General features: G+C 49.8%; 1 protein-coding gene across 7 annotated transcripts in view; it reads right to left on the reverse strand.

The window, feature by feature from the left end:
• The window catches only part of EPN3 (epsin 3), a 40,529-nt gene extending 30,894 nt beyond the window's left edge, over window positions 1-9,635 (reverse strand). For 2 of the 7 annotated variants that reach the window (XM_061616035.1, XM_061616036.1), the window contains exon 1: window positions 8,112-8,523. The gene's annotated coding sequence lies outside the window, so the exon portion shown is untranslated. Of the gene's footprint in view, window positions 1-4,333; window positions 4,412-6,220; window positions 6,279-8,111; window positions 8,526-9,105 lie in introns of those variants that run through there. The other 5 variants (XM_061616031.1, XM_061616032.1, XM_061616037.1 and 2 more) reach the window with 5 other exon arrangements.
• Window positions 9,636-10,843: the final 1,208 nt, after the last annotated feature.

Consider the following 10,843-nt stretch of genomic DNA (forward strand, 5'->3'; position numbering starts at 1 on the left):
TTATTGTTTCTTTTATTTTTTATATTGTATTTTATTGTATTGCAGTTTGAAGTCTATGGAATTACAATTGCTATGACAGACAGAAAAATCATTAAGTGGCCCGCCAAGGCCCCCCGCAGTTTTCAAGTGGTCTATGTGTATGTGTGAAGTTTAGGAACACTATTGTAGGTCCTACAGCAGGGGCAGGAGCATTTTTCAGCCTGAGTGCCACATTCCCTTCTGGGGGCCACATGCCAGTGGTGGGCAGGGCCAGAGCCAAAAGGGGGCAGAACAAATAAAGTGTTACCTTTATACTAGTAGGCTAGTTTCTACACACACCCAGATACCCCTCTCTATTTTCTATCCAGACAAGCAAGAGGCATTATTGGAGTTCAAGGACAGGTGCCAGCCAGGCAAAAACACTTGGGGTGCACAGAAGGGCCAGTGAGAGGAGTGGCCCAGAGAGCTTTGAGGGCTAGATAGAGAAGCCTGTAGGGTCACATTTGGCCCCTGGACTTGAGGTTCCCCACCCCTGTCCTACGGAGAACAACTCCAGGCCAGCAATAAGGGACAGGGGCTGAACAACTAGAAAATCTGGTTGCATCTCTTTAAGGTGCAGGTTTAATAGCCTCAAACTAAGTGGCTGCCTCAACCTCACTGAGTTGCAAACTACAACTGGGTACAGTAAGCTGAGGATGCAAATGGGCAGCCCATATAATTCTACTATCCTGTAGAAATGGATGCATCCGATCTTTGCTGGCCTGGTGGGCCATATGGTTCAAGGTTACCTTTAGTGGGAAACAGTAGTTCTATGTTGTGATTAAAGCAGTCTCTTTGGAATAAGAGATGGGGGGAAAGAAACTCCTTTGCAATCATCAGGTATTCTAAACTTTTTGGAGTTTCTAGACTCTTTGTAGATCATAGTAAAGACAAATACTGTGAGAGGGTTTGCTAGCAAGAGGATGTTTACAAATAAATCGCCCTGATCCAGCAAAAAATATCCACATGAAGAAATAGGCAGCTGGATGTGCAACATGTATGATGCCAATGAGGACAAACAGAACAATTTGCATTGCAATATTCATTCAGGTGGTCCCAATGAATTGACTGGATTGTATCTTTTGATGCGAGTAGGAGTGCTGATCCATACCCAAAGCGTCTTGTTGCATCCAAAATAGGCAATAGCCAAGTTGGACTCCATCCATCAAAATCAACTGTTCGACATCTACCATGCCACTAAACAGACTTTTGCTCTCCAAATGTATCTCAGATCATTCAGAGCAATACGTTTGCAGCTGGATTTCCCCAGTGTAGCTTTAAAATTAACTAAAAAGGTAAAGGTAAAGGTGCCCCCGCACGTATAGTGCGAGTCATTTCCGACTCTTAGGGTGACATCTTGCAACGTTTACAAGCCAGGCCATATATATGGGGTGGGATTGCCAGTTCCTTCCCCGGCCTTTCTTTACCCCCCAGCATATGCCAGGTACTCATTTTACCGACCACGGATGGATGGAAGGCTGAGTGGACCTCGACCCCGTTTACCGGAGATTCGACTTCCTCCTTCCATTGGAATCGAACTCCGGCCGTGAGCAGAGCTTCGGCTGCATTACCACCGCTTACCACTCTGCCCCACGGAGGATCTTTAATTAAATACCAGTTCTAATAATAATAAAAAAGAATTGGTATTTAGAGTGAGTTAATCTTGCAAAGTTTCTCTCTCAGAGGCTCATGACGGGTTACAAAATATATAAAAACTACAAAAAACAAGAATATTATGTAAAACCTTAAGTTAAAACCATGCAAAATTAAAACTGCTATTAAAAAGTCCCTGCTATCATATTTTATTTATAAAGAACCTAACATTACAAGGTGCTGTAAAATACTTTTTTCCCAAAAAGACAATTCCCTGCCCTAAAATTGATCAACACAATAAGAAGGGAATGGATGGAGAAAGGGTTCCACAAAACCCTTCAGTTGCTTCGCTTGGTTTCATTTGGGACTTGTCCTACTTGAGTCCATGAGCAATTCATTCAAATTTTACAAAATAAACCAATTGTCCCCTTCTTATCTCTGACTTCACCTCCCTTGCCTTTTTCTTTCTCTATACCTTTCCCCATTTCCCATTGGCTATGCCAAAAATACAGTGTGTAGACCATTGGTGCAATCCCACACTTACTTACATATAGACTTAATTCCCATTGAAACCAGCAGAGCCAGCACCAAAGGTGAGAATGATCTGGCATCTACTGGGGGTTGGCACCCTTGCAGAGGCCTGGCTGACAGCAGACTCACCCACCACTATTACACAAACCGCTTGTTCCCCTGCCTCTCACTCTGGCCCCAGTCAGGGGTGGTGAGGAGCAGCAGATGCCACTGCCTGCCTGTTCATTGGCTCTCTGCCTGGCAAACAAGCAGGTGATAACAATGATGAGGAAAAAGAGGAGCACCAAGAGAAGCTCATGATAGACTTGGCAACAGCATCACTGAAAAACTTAAGCTGCTTCCACAGGTTCCCCCTGCCTTGACTGCCATCCTCATGTCTCACTCTAGTAAGACTGTAAGGCTCCCCTCAGCCACCATTCTACATGGTATCTGGGTACTGCCTCTGGGGAAAAGTGTCCCTAGACTCCCAGACTGGCAACTCTTATGGTAGGGAGAGGTCAAGGGTTTCAGGCTCACTACACACAACCTACACACAAGAGCACACTACAAATAGACCTCAGCGCGGCAAAACTGCATGGAACATTCCTCAAGTTTGCAACAGAGGTGTTTGCAAGCTCCATGATTGTAGATGTGATCTGGGTTTCAAAGTGAGATCTGAGGAAAACCATACAGTTCCTGGAAGTCTGTCAGAGGTTCCTCATTGCCCTTATCAGAAGTGGTGGACAAGCTTCCCTGAAGGACAACTTTGCCAGCCAATGCTAATCTTTTCCTTCAGTATCAGCCCCAGGTAAGAGCTGGGTATGTTTTAAAGTGGTCTCTCTGGCCAGTTTGATGGGCATTCATTCTAATTTGTTTGTGGGGAGATTAGATGGAAAGTCTTATCTGACACTTTCCATTGCATTTTCCAGTCACTTTCCTTATCACAAAAAGTCCAATGTTTGGAGGAAGTGGATTTCTTTCACAAGAGTTCCAAATCAGTTTTAATTGTGCAGCCTGCATTTGCTGGGATTGAATCCTATCCCAAAACAGTGACAGTCTAGAAGTGCCCTCAGTTTGCATGGATGGAGCTCAATAGGGACAGCCAGGAGTTTGTGTGAATGGGGAGAGCACACTAGATGCATCCCAGGCTGTTTTATGATGTGCAGGGATTCCTCAGCAGATACATGCACATGGGACATGCTCCCAGTTGAAAGGTCTGAAAAATGTGGGTGTTGATAACTGAACCACAGAGAAGAGGTATTCCCAATTCGGATGGCTCATATAGGCCAAGCATGTCACGTGCCACAACAAAGGGAGGCCAAATCTCCAGTATGACATCAGGAAACTTTTTTCCTGGTTTCAAACATAGTAACCAATTGGAGCCTCAGGAAGGAAGCAAAACCCACTAGCTGATTCATGATTCCATCATCTCTCTTATGAATGGTGAATCATTTGCACAACCTGAATTTGGACATTTAAGAAATGCCGCATCAGTTGCAAAACCTAAAACTCCAGCCATGCAAAACAGAGTGATGTCATCTATCCTTCAATTAAAAAAACTAAAATTTGCCACTTATATTTTTAATTTTGCCATCATTCTAAAATGAAACGCTGGGGAACACTCAAGGGTTTAAAAAATCTGGATTCATTTTTTTGTTCCCAAATCTAAGAAACTGACCAGCCTAGCAACATTTCTCTTCAGTGTTGCTGTAAATAGATCCAAACAAGCCACCAAGGACTGAACTGGCTGGGGATGGATTATTTCAACCTTTTACTCCCTAAATTAGATCCCCCTGGAGATTATCAGAGGAGTCTCTTTGAAATTGGCTCATCCTCTTGATTTCAGCCTTTACCTTCTTAAATGACTCAGGATCAACCCTCCACTTAAAAGGCCATTTTCCTGTGACTGGAAACAAGTGGCCATAAAACACACCCCTATGACATATGTGTGTGACTCCCCAAACCAGCAAAATGACTCACATATCCTAATGCTCTCTAGAGCAACAACTCCACCCTTTGCAGTAGGTATGGCCTGACTATATCCACTACTCTAGGTGAGGAATAAGCCATCCTTCTCCACCCAACGGGAAGCATCAGTGACAGTGAGTCAGGAAGAGAGAATCTGGAGGCTGCTTGCACTGCACACGGCTTGCAGAGTTTCTTTCAAGACATCTCCCTGTATCGATTGCTGTACACAATCAAAGTCACTTACTGTTTTTAGATCTTTAGTGGAGAACTACGAGCCAGGAAAATGACTGCAGCCAAGCACAGCAATACACAGAGAGCAGATGAAGAGAATGCACAGTGTTGTTGTTACTTAAAAAGGAGGTTCTGAATAAGAACACTGCACCGGAGCCTAAAATGCTGGCCTCTCACAGATGAGGTTTCCACGGCATGGGCTAACATACCTGTGCCAGCCAGGGGCGGCCATCGTAAAAAGGGTAATGTCACACAGCAGACGCCATGATGACTAAACTGTTTCTGAATAGTTAGGACACAGGGTTGTACAGCCTGGGTTTCTGAGGCACTATGTGACAGTAGCCCGGAGGACTGTAGACTACTCTTCTGTGCCTGGACTGAGAAATATGGAGCAACCATATTTTATAGCTCAGGTGGTGGCAGTGGTGATGGTGGTGGCAGGGGCAATGCTGCAGCTCATCCAAAAAATCAAGGAAAGGGAATCCAGGGGGCCATTGTGTGTGAGAACACAGGTGCTGTGGGAGTGGGCCATATGGGTAGGGGCAGGAGAGGGAGAATGGGAGCAGATACACAGTTGAAGAAGGGAATTTGAGATCTCTGTGGGACTGGAGAAAACTGCAATCTCATACCATTTATACACAGGAAACTGCCCTATATCAGGTCAAACTTCGTGTCCATCAAGTCCAGTATTGTCTACCTTGACTGGCAGCAAGGTCCATCTTAGGCGGAGAAAGGTCTTTCACATCACCTACTATTGTAGGGGTGAGGATTCTTTTTTAGCCAAAAGGCTGTATTCCCATCTGGGTGGGTGGAGCCAGAGGCAAAAATGGGTGGAGCAACACATATAAATTTTACCTTTCTACAGTAGGCTAGTTTCTACATACACAAAAAACCCCACACACCTGTTCTCCATCCAGACAAGCAAGAGGCATGATCAGAGTTCAAAGACATATTCCAGCCACTCAGGGGGTAAAACAGGGACAAGAAGGGGGGTGACCTGGGAAGAGTTCAGAGGACCTGACAGAGAGGCCAGGAGGGCTGCATTCAGCCCCTGAGCCCGATATCCCCCCACCCCTGTGCTACTGGATCTTTTTTTTAAAACTAGAGGTGCTAGTGGTGGAACCTGGGACTGCCTATACACAAAGCATGCGCACTACCACTCTCCTCCCTGTTCGTGGAGCAACAAGGGCAAAGAGATGCTGCTGGCTCAAGGGGCAGAAAAACAAGCTACACTAGGAACTGGAGGCAATGTGAGGTCTTCCGTGGAATTCAGAAGGCTGGGATGGCCGGTGGACTGTGTGGGATGCAACCACAGGGAGACTCCTAGAAGACAAGGCTATCAGTGGCTACGAGTTTGAGAGGCAGGACACCTCTAAATACTGATTGCTGGGAATTTCAAGTGGGGCGAGTGCGGTTGCACTCAGGTCCTGCTTGCAGGCTTCCCATTGGCATCTGGCTGGCCACTACGAGGACAGGAGGCTGGACGAGATGGATGGGCCACTGGCCTGATCCAGCAGGGATCTTCATCGCAGCACTGAAGAGAAAAGCAAAAGAACAAGAGAGGCCCTTGAGGTTGTGGGAGCCAATAGTGTTGCAAGCTGATAAAGGTTCAGAGAAGTTTGTGGCCTGCAAGGACAGGTGGGAGGAAAGCACAGACTGAAGGGAACACAGTAGCATGCCAGGGAAGCCTTGGGTGGGCAAAAGCAAAATTTGGCCAACGGCAGCAAAATGTGTGCCAGCTCCAGAGATCAGCATTCTCCTTCTGGCTTCGACAAGGTTATAGATAAGGTTCCACCATCTAGAAACGCCTCCTTCTCCTCTAGCAAATACTATGTTCATGCTAATGAAAACATCCCTTGCACGTAAGTTCTGGGTCAGGACATTCCTTTCTAGCACACACCTGATTCCTTCCTCCAGAGGAGCTCCACGGTCAGACGCAGGCAATGGGTTAATTAAGGCTGTGAAAGACATAATTAAAGAAGCTTCCTAGGCATTTTCATTCACAACACGTAGAAAGAAAATCTCTTGAGTGCTCAGAGGCAGGGCCTACTATGGCACTGACAACCTGGAGTAGCTGTAAAGCCTGTTTTTGATTGGAATAGGTCAGGGCATAGTCCTGGAATGTGGGCAAAAATTATATCTTTGTGTCATTGAGCATGTGCAGCGTGTCTTAGCCACATCTGAAATTGTGGAGACAAAGGGGATGGAATATGTTCCAATGGAAAAGCACATGACCCTCAAGGCCAGTATGAACCCTTGAAGTTCTCGTTTCAGCACCGGTGGGAGGAGATGGAAAAGAGAGCAGAGAGTGTTTGCCTCTGGAGAGCTGCCAAGGGTGTTAAAAGCAATGGGTTTTATCCAATACAATATCCCCAGGAACACAAAGAGAGGGAAACAGAAACCGTGAGATAGATAAAACAGTAGCACCAGGCAGCTACATATGAAATTACTGCAGTGACCTTGACTAAAAGAGCTGTCAGGTGGGGAGGACATGCTGAGGAGGGCAAGCACTCCCTGCCAAGGGTTTCCAAAAGTCGCGTATGCTAAAGGGCATGTTCCAGAAGAAGAGGCACCTTAGTCTACACTAGAGCAGCAAGACAATCCCAGCTGTATGGTGAGACCCAAGGATTCCAAGACTGCTGCCTGCAACAAACCAGACAGGGCACAGCTCTTGCATGGCTCCTGTGCAACAGGGCTTGGGCAGGAGATTGTCCTGGTGAATTGTGACCATCACTTCTGGGTTCCCACAACACCCTCTTGCCTGTGTTTTTTTTTAATGGGATGCCTTCTATGTTTCAGTGCCCTGCATTTCCAGAGACAATCAGAAACATCCAAAACTGCACAACTCCAGGGGGAACTGGGAAGAAAATATGAATGGGAGAACAACAGGCATATGTAAAATAGAAGGAAATGGTAACATTTGCTCATCTCCATCCCTTGTTACCTTTGCCTCCCCCTTTCCTTCCTCCCCCCCTTGTTATTCCTCCCACTAGGGAAAAAAGTACAGACTGTACGCTCCTGAGGGCAGAGAACTGTCCTCCCCACCCCCTTTGTATGCCACTCTACAAAGCTCCACAAGCATTGACTTGACCACCTATGGGGGCGGGGGGGGGGACACAGAAGGAAAGATAAAGGTAAGAAAGGGATGGGACAGCAAGCTCTCCCAGACCTAGCACAAAGCATCGCAAGAGGAGGCAGAGAAAGGTCAGACGCCATCACTTCCCCTCATTCTTCTCTCAAGTTGACTGGGTTTTCTAGCGTATTTGTGCCCGGCTGGTGCAGAGTTGCCAGAGACGCTCCCATTTAGAAAACCGAGCCCCATCCTCATAGCCCAGCTTTTGCCACCTTGGTGCCCTCCAGATGCTTCCAACGCCAACTCCCCTCAGCCCCAGCCAGCACATGCGCCGCTGCTGGTGGGAGCTGTGGTCCAAAACAGCTGGAGGGGGCCAGGTTGGCAAAGGCTGTAGCGGCCCTTCTCAGAGAAGGCAAGAAGACCCCAAAGTAGCTCCCTCACCCCCACCTTTGAAAAGAGAAAAATTGAAATGTGAAGCCTAACCTTAATCTGGCCTGGGAAAGAAGAAGGATCAATCTAGGCAGCGACGGAAGGGACTAGAGTCTTCGCCAGCCAGGGCGAAAGGGAGGGAGTGGGAGCCGACCTGGCAGCGGGACCTGAGAGGAAACTTTCAGAGCCTGATGCTGCGGAAGGGCGGAGGGAGGTGAGCCTCCCCAGGAGAAGAATCTTTGGTGCTTTCTGTTTCTTTGCCTGCCGCGACCCCTAGGCTGGCACTTACCCCTTCTGGCGACCAGGCGACAGGCAGCCGGCTCGGCTCGACTCTCCTCGGCTGGCCAGAACAGCCGGCATTACATAATCCTGCTGAATCTTGCGGCGATCCCGACCTGGTCCCTGAGCGAGCGAGCGCCACAGACAAACGAGAAACGGGTGGCGGTGGTGGGGTTGGGGGTTGTCAGCGTGCCGGAACACAAGCGCGCGCACACACACCTTGAAGCAATCCAGAGGAGTTTTGGAGGCGGCGGCAGCTTCTGCCGCTGCTGCTGCTGCTGCTTCCGGCGGTGCCTCCGGCAGAGACCCGACCCATCCAACCCAAACTCGCGGGGCGCGGACGACTGGTGTTGTCTGAGTGGCTTTGGCAAGGCGCTGTAGCACGCAGGTGACCAGAAGACACCGGGCAAGGGGGAGGAGAGAAGGAGGGGGCTGGGCAGAACAGACAGCCCACGGCGCCACCCTCCTCCCGGAGATGGCCAAGGAAGGAGGAGGATACCACACACGTACATCCAAGGCACCCCCTTCTTAGAACAGGGACAGTCACGCAGAGACACTGAATGGGAGGGGGGAGAGAGAGAGAGAGAGAGAGAGAGAGAGAGGAGAAAGAGACCACAGGTCTCTTCTCTCCCCCCCTTCCCCGGCTCTGCATCTCTGCGGATCGGCAAACTTCAGCAGGCGGCAGCGGCGCAGTGCGGGGAACTCGGGGGCGGGGGGCGGGGGGCGGGGGGTGGTTATCCTGCTCAGCTTTGCCAAACTAGCGATGACAATCAAAATGGGCTTCACTGCAGTCAGGAAAGCTCTCTCGGCGTCCAGAACTTTCCTCCCTCCGCTCTGGGCTACCTTGTAGACCGAACCCCCCTCACTGCTGATTCTTCCTTTCCTCGAGGGGGGTGGCTTTGCTGCCCCGTCGGAAAGATGACCGGAGATCCTTCAGGGCGTTCTTTCCCGCGGCTACATCGTGAGGCGACCACTTGTCAGTACAGAGCAAAGCGGATCCTTACCTCAGGCACTGCGTCTGTCGTCCTCCTCCCGTCTCAGCAGCCGTGTCCGCAGTGGGCTGGCGCTGGGGGTGCCATCCTCTCATCCCCTTCAGGTGCCATTTCCCACAGGTGATCGGATGAGGAAGCAGCGCCGCTGCCTTCCAGCACACGCACTCCCTTTCTAAATCCATCCGGAGGGAAAGCGAAGGCGTCCCTCCATCCTCCTCCTCCCCTTTGCAAGCCCGCTCAGGGGACTGGAAGAGGGAAACGAAGAAGCCGAGAGTCAGACCAGGTTGGTCTTGTCCTCCACGCAACCCGGAGTTAAAAAAAAAGGGGGGGGAGAGTTGCTCAGCTTGCTGGGCAGGTCTGCTTCAGTTTCCACAGGGCACGGGGCAAGGCGCGCAGCAAGGACAGGAGCGAGAGGGGGGAGGAAGGGGGCCAGTGTTGCTGCTGCCTCCGCTCGTTAACCGCTTCAGGCCCGCGGCGTCGATCGACAAGAGGGACCCTCCAATCTTCTTCGCGATCCCTCGCCCCAATCCTAACACTGGGAGTCGCGAGCAGCAGCCCGGGAAAGATTGTGAAAGCAGAGGCAGTGACTCACTGACTTAACCCCTTCCAGCGGGCAACAGGCGTGGTAAGGCGGGTATGGAAACGGGAGAGACGGGTACAGGCAGAAGTGTTAACAGCATCGGATGAGATTGTCAGTCAGTCCCTTGTCCCTGTTGTGGATCGATGCCATCGGATCCCGTTGATTTCTTTTGTTTGCCGAGCCAGCACTCACGCGACGTGACTCAGGGGTACCAGGCCATTTGGCACCCACGCACCCACCCCGTCACCACAGCCTAGAATGGCGATACTTTTCCCAACAGCCCCTGCAGCAAGATTTGGACAGCCCGGCATGCGAGGGAAGAGCCCTCCCCTCCTTCCCCCGAAGAGCGGCAAGCTAGTGAGCATCTTGCATGTCCCTTTGCTGTCACCCACATCCTCAGCGCTACTGCCATGCCACCTCCACTCCACCAGCCTCTGCCTTTTTGTCTATATTTGATTCAGCAACGTATTTGTTGGCCCTGATGTATTCCCGAATAAAAATACATCCTCTCCTGTGCTGGAGGGGAATTGAGAACTGCCCCCCACTAGCTAGAGAGCAAGCAAGCAACCCCCTCACCTCCCGTGAAGAACCAGGAGTGAGAAGGATGATGTGTGTGCTGTCTGAAGGGTGGGGGGAACCATAAGGACCCTCTCATCGAAGCAGCCATGCAAAGAGGATAGCACAGAGATGGCCCTACCACAGGGATTGGGAGGAGGGACCAAAGCTCACCCTGTGTAAAAAAAGGCCCCACTCAATCCCTGGCATCTCATGTTAAAAGGCTCAGGTTATGGGAAACACCATTGCGGAGAGCTGCTATCAGACTCAGTAGACAATACAGACAAATAGGTTGGACTCAGCAGACAAACAGTCAGCCCTAAGGCTGACTGAGAGAAAATCAGGCAGCAGTCTCAAAGAATGGATTTGGGACACTGTTAAAGGTGGCAGAGTGAGAGCCTTTAACAGTTTACAAGGGCACAAGCCTTGATCCAACCAGAAGAGCTGCTGGGAGGGAGTTTGGTTTTTCCCAAATACTGCCTGCAGTGCTAGAAAACTGGCAAAGGACAGCATCCTCTTCGGTCAATGGCTAGAGATGTGGGATGGGAAGCAGAATGAATTACAGGGGCAATAAGGTACAGGCTCTCCCCTGTTGATCGAGCCAGGCCCAGTCTT

The sequence above is a fragment of the Rhineura floridana genome, chromosome 3 (assembly GCF_030035675.1).
Source record: "Rhineura floridana isolate rRhiFlo1 chromosome 3, rRhiFlo1.hap2, whole genome shotgun sequence".
Lineage (NCBI taxonomy): Eukaryota > Metazoa > Chordata > Lepidosauria > Squamata > Rhineuridae > Rhineura > Rhineura floridana.